Source organism: Morus notabilis, unplaced genomic scaffold (assembly GCF_000414095.1).
Source record: "Morus notabilis unplaced genomic scaffold, ASM41409v2 Scaffold2867, whole genome shotgun sequence".
NCBI lineage: Eukaryota > Viridiplantae > Streptophyta > Magnoliopsida > Rosales > Moraceae > Morus > Morus notabilis.
In genome coordinates, this window is record NW_010359766.1 from 47,681 (window position 1) to 57,412 (window position 9,732).

Sequence of the window (9,732 nt, forward strand, 5' to 3'; positions counted from 1 at the left end):
AAGCTTAAGCCCCATGGAAAAGAAAAACCTCATTAATTAAAAATATTAATATACGAATATAGATAAGTTCATGTTTAATAAGATAAAAAAGATTAAAAATAAATGGAACAAAAAGTAATCGGGAGAGGTTTTAGAAACCCATTACACATCGAAGTGTTATCTAAAAAAGATTGAAAAGTAAATGGAATAGAAAGAATCGGGAGAGTTTTTAGAAACCCATTACACATCGAAGGGTTATTTAAGTTGAGAATCAAGTTTCATATTTGCCCTTGCCTTCTCCTTTATATAATATCTCAAAACCGACGAAAACTTACTGCATCTCTTTCTCTCTCTCGCACTTTCTCGCTTTTCAATTCTTCTTTCTAGTTTCTAGGAAAACGCACAAAGGGTTTGGAATGTTGGCCAGAATCTGTTGCGAAATTGCAGCTGACCAGACAAACGTCACAGAAGAATCAGAACCAGAAAAAGAACAAGTAAAACACTTGGAATTTCGCAAATCCGACAATATACGGCTAAAACGACGACAACAGGAAACAATGATGATTACTACTGCTACCGCGCCAATTCATCACGGCAATGATTACCATATTGATCCCTCACTTCTTCCGTTCAAGAAACGTCGTCGTTTATACGATCATTATCATGAAAAAGAAGGAGATGATCATAGTCAGAAAGTTACACAGAGCAACAAGTCCTCAGGTACTAATAATACCGTGCCCATTCATCACGGCAATGGTTATCATACTGATCCCTCACTTCTTCCGCTCAAGAAACGCCGTCGTTTCTATGATCATCATCATGAAAAAGAAGATGATTATATTTGTATATTTTTTCTTTTAAACGTATATATTTTCACTTATGATATGTACATTTTTTTAATGATAAAACATAATATATATATTAAAAAGAATATACACATTTTAAAAAATATATACATATTTTAAAAAATATATATATAAATAAATAAATACCGTTCCAGTTTGGTGCAGGACCCGAGACTTGGCCTATAAAATAGAGTAAAAAAAGACAGATAAGTAAAAGAAAGAAGAGAGAAGAAAAGACACAGTTCTTGACTTGAGAAATAATTAAGCTGTAGGCGGACTAAAAAAAAAAAGCTGTAGGCTTAGCCGTGCTGTAAATTATAATGTTATTTTCTAGTACTGCAAGGATGGGTTGCTCCTATCTTGTGCATGGTTGCATGCTTTATTTATTCATTCTTTTTACATTATATGCACGCGGGCCCACCGTAAGTCTTATAGTGGACACTTTACAGGTACATGATTATTACACGCATAATTATTTTTAAATTTGTTTACTACGTTCTCTAAATATTTTGTTAGAGGATCTAATACAATGTAATAATTAATTTATTAATTAAAATTTTGATTCAGTAGTATTTATTGTGTTAAATTTGTATACACGTATATTTCTACTAAATTTATCACTAAATATAATATATGAAAAAATTTAACATTTCATTGTTATTAGTTAATATGTTTATTTTTTTTTTTCAATAGACATTACAACATTTGCATTTTCAATTATTTTAAAATTAAAAGTTTACTTTTACATCTTTTAAAATTTAATGAATATGGTAAAAAGAAATTTAGCATTGAAAAAACAATAAATATGGTAAAAAGTTAACATGTTAAATATGCATATCATTATCACTCTTTTTAGTGTCAAAGATATATATAATACGTTTAGCATTTGCATTCAATTGAAGCTACAATCATAACATACACACACATATCTCTAATTGCTTGAGAGAATAATTTGGGTCCATATTATTCCTCTTAGCTAAAACAACCACCACTATCTTTATCTTAGTCATATATTGTTATATGTGTGGCTATAGACATGTGGGTGTGGTTTTAATTAGTGGTTATTTTAATATTTACTCATTAATGAGTATAAATTTTTTAGTTATAAGATATTAATTCGACAATTATAATAAATTGAATAGTTAACCAAAAAATATGTGACAATTAATAACATTAGATTTTTACCAAAGTCATCAAATTTCTATATTTAATGATAACCATATGAAAAAACTTATCCATAAATATATATATATATATATATATATATATATATGCATCATCACCATCTTAGAAAACAAAAAACACACAAACATTTTCGGGGTTTATATGACTAGATTTGTTTGTAGATCATATATGTCTTTATTAGTGGATTCAGAAAATATTAGAGGTTGAATTTCTTGTAATTGGTGGTCATTCGCGGCCACTTTTAAGTATGTAACTTGTTAAATTTTAAATGAAATTTTTCCTTACGTTAACGTTTAATTGGATAATGTTTTTCATTCATATTTAGTTTCTGTACTCTTAGTTTTAGGGTAATTAGTCGTATTTTATTTCAGGCAATCAAAATTGATTTTAATTTTTATCACATTCCATTTTTTATATGATTGGGATTAGGACGTGGTATTGAAGATGTTTGATTTCACTAATCGTAAATTTATCTATATTTCATGTATTTTTTTGGTAAGTTATATTTCATGTATTTATCATTCATATATTAACACACAAGTTATATTTAATGGATATGCTAGCAGAAAAAAATGGATATGCTAGCAGAAAAAAATGGATATGCTTAAAAGTCTACATAATTTTTAATTTAAATGAATAGGAAGATAAATAAATCTATATTTTTTAACCAAAAGAAAACAAAATCCTGATAATTCTTTGATTTAAAATTTAACTAAAATTTAAACTGATTTCAATATTTAAAGAAAAAATATCATAAATTTTATTCATCCAAAAAAAGATTTATAAATTTTTTAACTTACATTCAACTAATAATAGATTTATACTTTAAATTTAAATTAGTTTCAAATTGAAACTAAATTTTTAACCATATAGCTACTAAAATACCAAAAATAACAAATTAAATGTCAATTTTCGATAAAAAACCTAACGGCATGGACTTTTTTGTTAACATTTCATTGTTCATAGAGAATAGATGTTACATTTCAAAGATTGAGAGGTAAAGTATTACAAGGGGTATAGTTCAGAGAGAATTTTTATAGTTAATCTTAAAAATAATATAGGACACTACCGTAATTAGCATCCCCACTTATAGAAGGTGGATCTCACGCCGCGAGATCTACATTACATTAGTGAGTGGTGCTCATCGGTGCCTAATAATATTGTTATTATTAAATTATTTACTCCTTACTTACATCGCTGCATAAGTGTGTGGCATCCAAATTAACAACAATGATTAATAATGTGTGCCGCTACAATTATCACTATTCTAAGGAGAGGATTAAAAAATCTGCACCACAAATATTATGGTATGATATGCATTTTCCAAATTTTTAACTTTTACATATTTGGGAAAAATCGGCCGTATTATTACTTAACCACCTTTAGATCTCTTTATAACATGAACTTAGATTCTTTTTCATCCAAATTTCTTGAAATTAATGCTGGTAATAAGCTTAATTAGTTGAAATTAATGCTGATAATAAGAATATAACAAATTCATCTCCTCCATTTTTTTTAAAGCAGCTTACTTTATCTCCATGACCATTATGGTAATAAATTTAGTTGAAACTAATGAATTAAAATTTGGCATTTTTTATTGTGAGATTCAAAAAAACTTCCATTAGTGGAGCACTGCTTTTTAATTGGATTAATTTTTCAACAGTCAAATTTGCACGGGTCCATATTAAAAATGTATAGCAGACTACGATTAGACGTTGAAAAAGTAATCTAACGGTAAAAAACAGAGCTCCTCCGGTTGAATTTTTTTGGGTTCTACCGTGGCAGCTGCCTTAAAAATTTTGGATATCTTGAAGTTTTTCCTGAGACAACTGTTGGCTTCCTTTACCATTGTCCATTAATTAATTCTTTTTGCTGTGGTTACCTTGAAACAATAACGTTTTATAGGGGTTTTTTTTTTTTTTTTTTGTGGTGTGTGTTCATCTGTCCTTCTTTCCACGAATAATCAGTTCTTAGTTTTCACTTGTTCGATTTTTCTTTTAAATGCCTTAGTTTCATCAATTTGTTTTAGTTACATGTCCTTTTTTTTAAAAGAGCAGTGTACGTTCAACAACAATGAGCTCTTCTTTCCCTTGGGGCTTAGACTTAGGCTTAAGCTTAGGCAAAGCCATTGAAGATTAAGAATCCAGATAATATCAGAAATCCTAGTTCAAATGGGAAACATAAAATCCACTTTGTAGATCGTCTATATAAACCTTAAAACATATTTAGACTATCAAATTCAATATTTCAAATAATAGATCTGAGAATTAAATAAGCATATCTTTCTTACATTGTTTTCTCCCCTTCATTTGTCATTGCAATCCAAACGAATGCTCATATTTTTATTGTTTGGATGGCGATGACGATGAATGAAAGAAACAGAGTAAACTAATCGAGTCGTCAAGCTTTTGTTTTGATTAGTACATGTAAATATTTAAGAGGTATCTTTCTTTGTAGGTACTCAAGAAATATATAATATGTAATAAAAACATGATATGTTATAGAATGTAAACCACAATTGCATAAGCTTGCTTTGTTTGCTCTGTTTCTCTCATTCATAGTCACAGCTTCCAAACGATTTAGATGGATCTTCGTATGGAAGCAGTGACTGTGAAGGGGAGAAAACAGAGCAAGAAATTAAGACTGGCTTCCTTAATTCTCACACCAAAGCTTTGAGATCATATGAATCTGAAAATTAACCAAGTTTTGAGTTTATATAGATGATTTGCGACGTGGCTTTTACGCTGTTAGGATTCCTGATATTGCTGTGATTCCTAATCTTATAAGGGTGTTGCCAAAGAAGCTTAAGCCCCATGGAAAAGAAAAACCTCATTAATTAAAAATATGAATATACGAATATAGATAAGTTCATGTTTAATAAGATAAAAAAGATTTAAAAATAAGTGGAATAAAAAGTAATCGGGAGAAGTTTAAGAAACCCATTACACATCGAAATGTTATTTAAAAAAGATTGAAAGTAAATGGAATAAAAAGTAATCTGGAGAGTTTTTAGAAACCCATTACACATCGAAGTGTTATTTAAGTTGAGAAGTGTTATTTACACATCGAAATGTCATATTTGCCCTTGCCCTCTTCTTTATATAATATCTCAAAACCGACGAAAACTTATGCATCTCTCTCTCTCTCACACACTTTCTCGCTTTTCAATTCCTCTTTCTAGTTTCTTGGAGATAGCGAGTAGGACGACCCACAAAGGGTTTGAAACGTTGGTCAGAATCTGTTGCAAAATTGCAGCTGACCAGACAAACGTCATAGAAGAATCAGAACCAGAAAAAGAACAAGTGAAACACTTGTAATTCGCAAGACCCTACCTCAAATTTCGCAAATCCGACAATATACGGCTAAAACGACGACAACAGGAAACAAAGATGATTACTACAACTACCGCGCCAATTCATCACGGCAATGATTACCATATTGATCCCTCACTTCTTCCGTTCAAGAAACGTCGTCGTTTATACGATCATTATCATGAAAAAGAAGGAGATGATCGCCAGAGCAACAAGTCTTCAGGTACTACTAATACTGCACCCATTCATCACGGCAATGGTTATCTTACCGATCCCTCACTTCTTCCGCTCAAGAAACGCCATCGTTTCTATGATCATCATCATGAAAAAGGAGATGATCATAGTCAGGAAGTTTTACAGAGCAACAAGTCCTCAAGTACTACTACTGCTATCTTGAAACACGGTCGTTCGGACGGTGATGATCAAAACGAAGAGAAAAGAAACACTAGCACTAATCAGAGGAGGAATAATAAGAGAGTGGAAAATAATCCGTGCATCGCTCTCGTCAATCTCACCCAACGAAACGTTTCTTCTTCTACTACTACTGGTAATGTTTATCATCAGACCGGTGATAGTGAGCCCAGAAGCGATGTGGCTGCCTAACTCAAAGCTTAATTGCACTGTAATTGGTTTTTTTTTTTTTTTTGTGTGGTCAAAATACTGATGAAAGTTGCACTTTCGGCTTTATTAATGATATTTGAGTTTTTTCATCAGTGGAATTAATTAGCTGTTTCGACAGTGTTATTTTCTTAGTACTTCTAATTTTCCTTATTGTTAAGTCTGTTAGTGATTTTGCTGCGAGAATGTGAATCAAACCAATGGAGAAGCAACAAAGAAGAATCCGAGAGGCCTGCACGAAGAACACAAAAAAACCAAGCACAAATCATAAATCGAAACAACCAAACAACCCAGAAGAAAAAAGAGTATCTACTATCATAATCGAGTTCTTAATAAATAAATTAATGTGATTAATTTATTCGTGCATAAATTAATATAATCTATAGAGTATCTCAAAAATTTTATGAAAATTTTTATTATACACAATCCGCTACTATCACACTTCCGCATCTCTTTAATAATTTAGTTGGTAGCCAAAGGCAATGTTGAGTCACATTATAATTACTTATGATATATGTTGTTAGCGATAGAAGAAAGATACCTGAACCTAATTTTTTATATATGATTATTTTATCTACATACTTAATTGTTTAATTTTTTTGTTTCTATAACTTTTTTCTGTTACTCATTCGATTGAAAAGTGTGAAGATCGCCTTCTCAAAATATGTACCGACAAAAATTATGTATCTGATGTATTTATTAAAGTAAATATAACGCAACTAAAGACTGATGTTCCTTTTTTTATAAGAATATTTATCGTATTATGTATTTATTAAATGATAAGCAATTTTATTATATTTGGATTAATTGTAGTAGATTTAGCGTAGAATGCGGTTGATGATTGTATATACCATAAGTTCAGTGGAAGTAAACACATTTTCCTGGTTTTATATGTTGATGACATACTGCTTGCCAGCAACGATATAGATTTGTTGCACAAAACCAAGAGATTTCTATCAAAGAGATTTGAGATGAAAGATCTTGGGGGCGTATCTTTTGTCTTAGGAATTCAAATACACCGAGATCACTCTCGCGGTATTCTTGAATTATCACAAAAGACCTATATTGAGAAGGTACTTAAGAGATTTGGCATGTAAGATTGCAAACCAGGAGACACCCCTGTTGCTAAGGGAGACAAGTTCAGTCTCGATCAATGCCCCAAGAATGATTTTGAAACTAGGAAATGTAGAAGATTCCCTATGCTTCAGCAATGGGAAGTCTAATGTATGCTTAAGTTTGTACGTGTCCGGATATTGTGTACATTGTTGGGATGTAAGGCATATATTTGAGCAATCCGGGAATGGATCATTGGAAAGCAGCCAAATGAGTAATGTGATATCTTCATAGAAAAAAACATTACATGCTCACATACAAGAGGTCGGATAAGTTAGAGATCATTGGGTATTCAGATTCTGACTTTGCTGGATGCCAAGACAGTCGTAGATCCACTTCAGGCTATATCTATCTGCTTGCTGGAGGAGCTATATCCTAGAAGAGTGCTAAGCAAACACTCATAGCTTCTTTCACCATGGCAGTTGAGTTTATAGCATGTTATGAGGCATCCAACCATGGAATATGGCTACGAAATTTTGTCACAGGGCTGCGAATTGTAGATGGAATTGAAAGGCCACTTAAGTTATTTTGTGACAATAAGTCAGCAGTCTTATATTCCAACAACAACAGGAGCTCGACGAAGTCAAAGTATATAGACATCAAGTTCCTAGTTGTTAAGGAAAGAGTTCAGAGTGGTCAGATGTCTATAGAGCATATTGGCACAAACTCCATGGTTGCGGATCCACTTACTAAAGGGCTACCACCCAAGGTCTTTCATGAGCACACTGCTCATATGGGTGTTGTATCATTTGACGATATGCTGAATTAGTGGGAGTTTGTATTTATATGCTTTTCTGTTATAGACACATCTTTTGTTTATGGATATTATCTGCAGAAATAAAGTATTCAGTTTATTTTCACTCTGATTCAATTTTATTATGATCTCACAAAGAATAAAGTTAGACCAGTTAGAAATAGGCATGTTTAGATCACATTACATGTAATTTTCATGCTACACATCCATACCTGATCTATGTCGTTTGGTTATGTTGATATACGTGACCATGGATGGGTCTAGTTACGATACATGTAACAAAGATCGCCTTGATCCTATTTTAACATAATTAATGGACGAGATTGTTCAGAGATGCTTTTGGATATGATAACACAGATTTTGAGCTCATAAAGGTTATACTTTAATATACAATTATAAAGTCAAATATATATATATATATATGTAGTCCAAGTGGGAGATTGTTAGATTTTGGACATGCATATATACATATATAATAATAATTGTATATTATATGCTATCATATTAAGTTAAGCCCATTTAAAGTGATCAAATAAGGTTTTAGGTAATTTGGGCTTTAATGCATCTAATAAGTGTGGGCCTAATATGTGTAGAGATCAAATCGTTATTTCTTATTTTATGATGGGTCAAATTAGAAATAATCAGAAATAATAAAAAGTTGACTTCTATATAAATGGTTGTGGTCCCCAAATTATTTGTATGAAACTTTTTTGACATCCCATCAATAGAAAAGTGAGAATTCCTTCTCAAGCATTCATACTGAATAATTTCGAAGATCAAGAACCAAAAGATTGATCAAGAACCACAAGATTCAAGAAACAATCCGTTCCTATGGATTCAGGTACGCTTTCGCTTAAGTCTATTCTTCTTGATAATTTAACATGGTAGATCTTGGTGTGGTTAAGGATTTCATCAATAAAGAATTTATTTCCATCAATTTTAATTATTATTTATATATTGGGCACAAAAGTTCTAATAGTAATCAAACTCTCAATACTATTCAAACGCAAATAAATTGTATAAGTAATCCTAATAGAACACAAATAAATCCTAACAGATAAAATGAAATAAAAAAATATGAACTGTTGTTAGGAAAAATATGAAAGTCTTCACCATCTTGCTTTTATTGTCTTTAAATGTCATCAACATCTTGCTGTACTCATTTACTCTTGTAATTTCTTTCATAACATAAAAAGACTCTTCTTGGCATGGTTCCTTCTTCATAGCTCCACCTACAACTGTCGTCCTAATAAGCTTATACAAGTTTTGCACTTTTTCACTCTTCATGACTACTAAATCACCTCTTTTAACTTGCATAAAACCACCATTCGTATAATACTCACAACCCAAAGTGTCTAAAGCCCCTAAAGAAATTAAGCTTCTCTTTTATTGAGGAACATGTATCTAACATTTGTCAATTTCCTCACAACTCCATGAAACATCTTCACCTTCATAGTACCTATTCCAACAGCTTTAGCGCTACAATCATCGACCATCAACAAAGTATCGGCATCAGATGGCTTATAAGAATCAAGCCACTCCTTATATGGTCACATATGAAATGAGCATCCAGAATTCAAAATTCCAGAGTAAGAAATATTTCATCAGCAGTAATAGAATACACATCATCTTCACTGTCATACCTATTGCCAACAACATTTACAAAATCTGAAGTTTCTTGATTTTTTTTGTTTTCTCCTTTATTCAAGGTGCTTTGTCAGTTCTTCACACTTTCTCTTAATGTGCCCCTTCTTATGACAATAACAACACTCAATATTCTTCCTTGGACGCGATTGAAAATGATCATCTCTCTTATCATAACATCTCTCTCGCGGCTTGCTCCTACCCCTATTGGAATTTGACGATGCCACTAAACCTTGTTCAGTACAAGACGTAACACTAGGCTTTTTCATATTTGCAGTCTCTA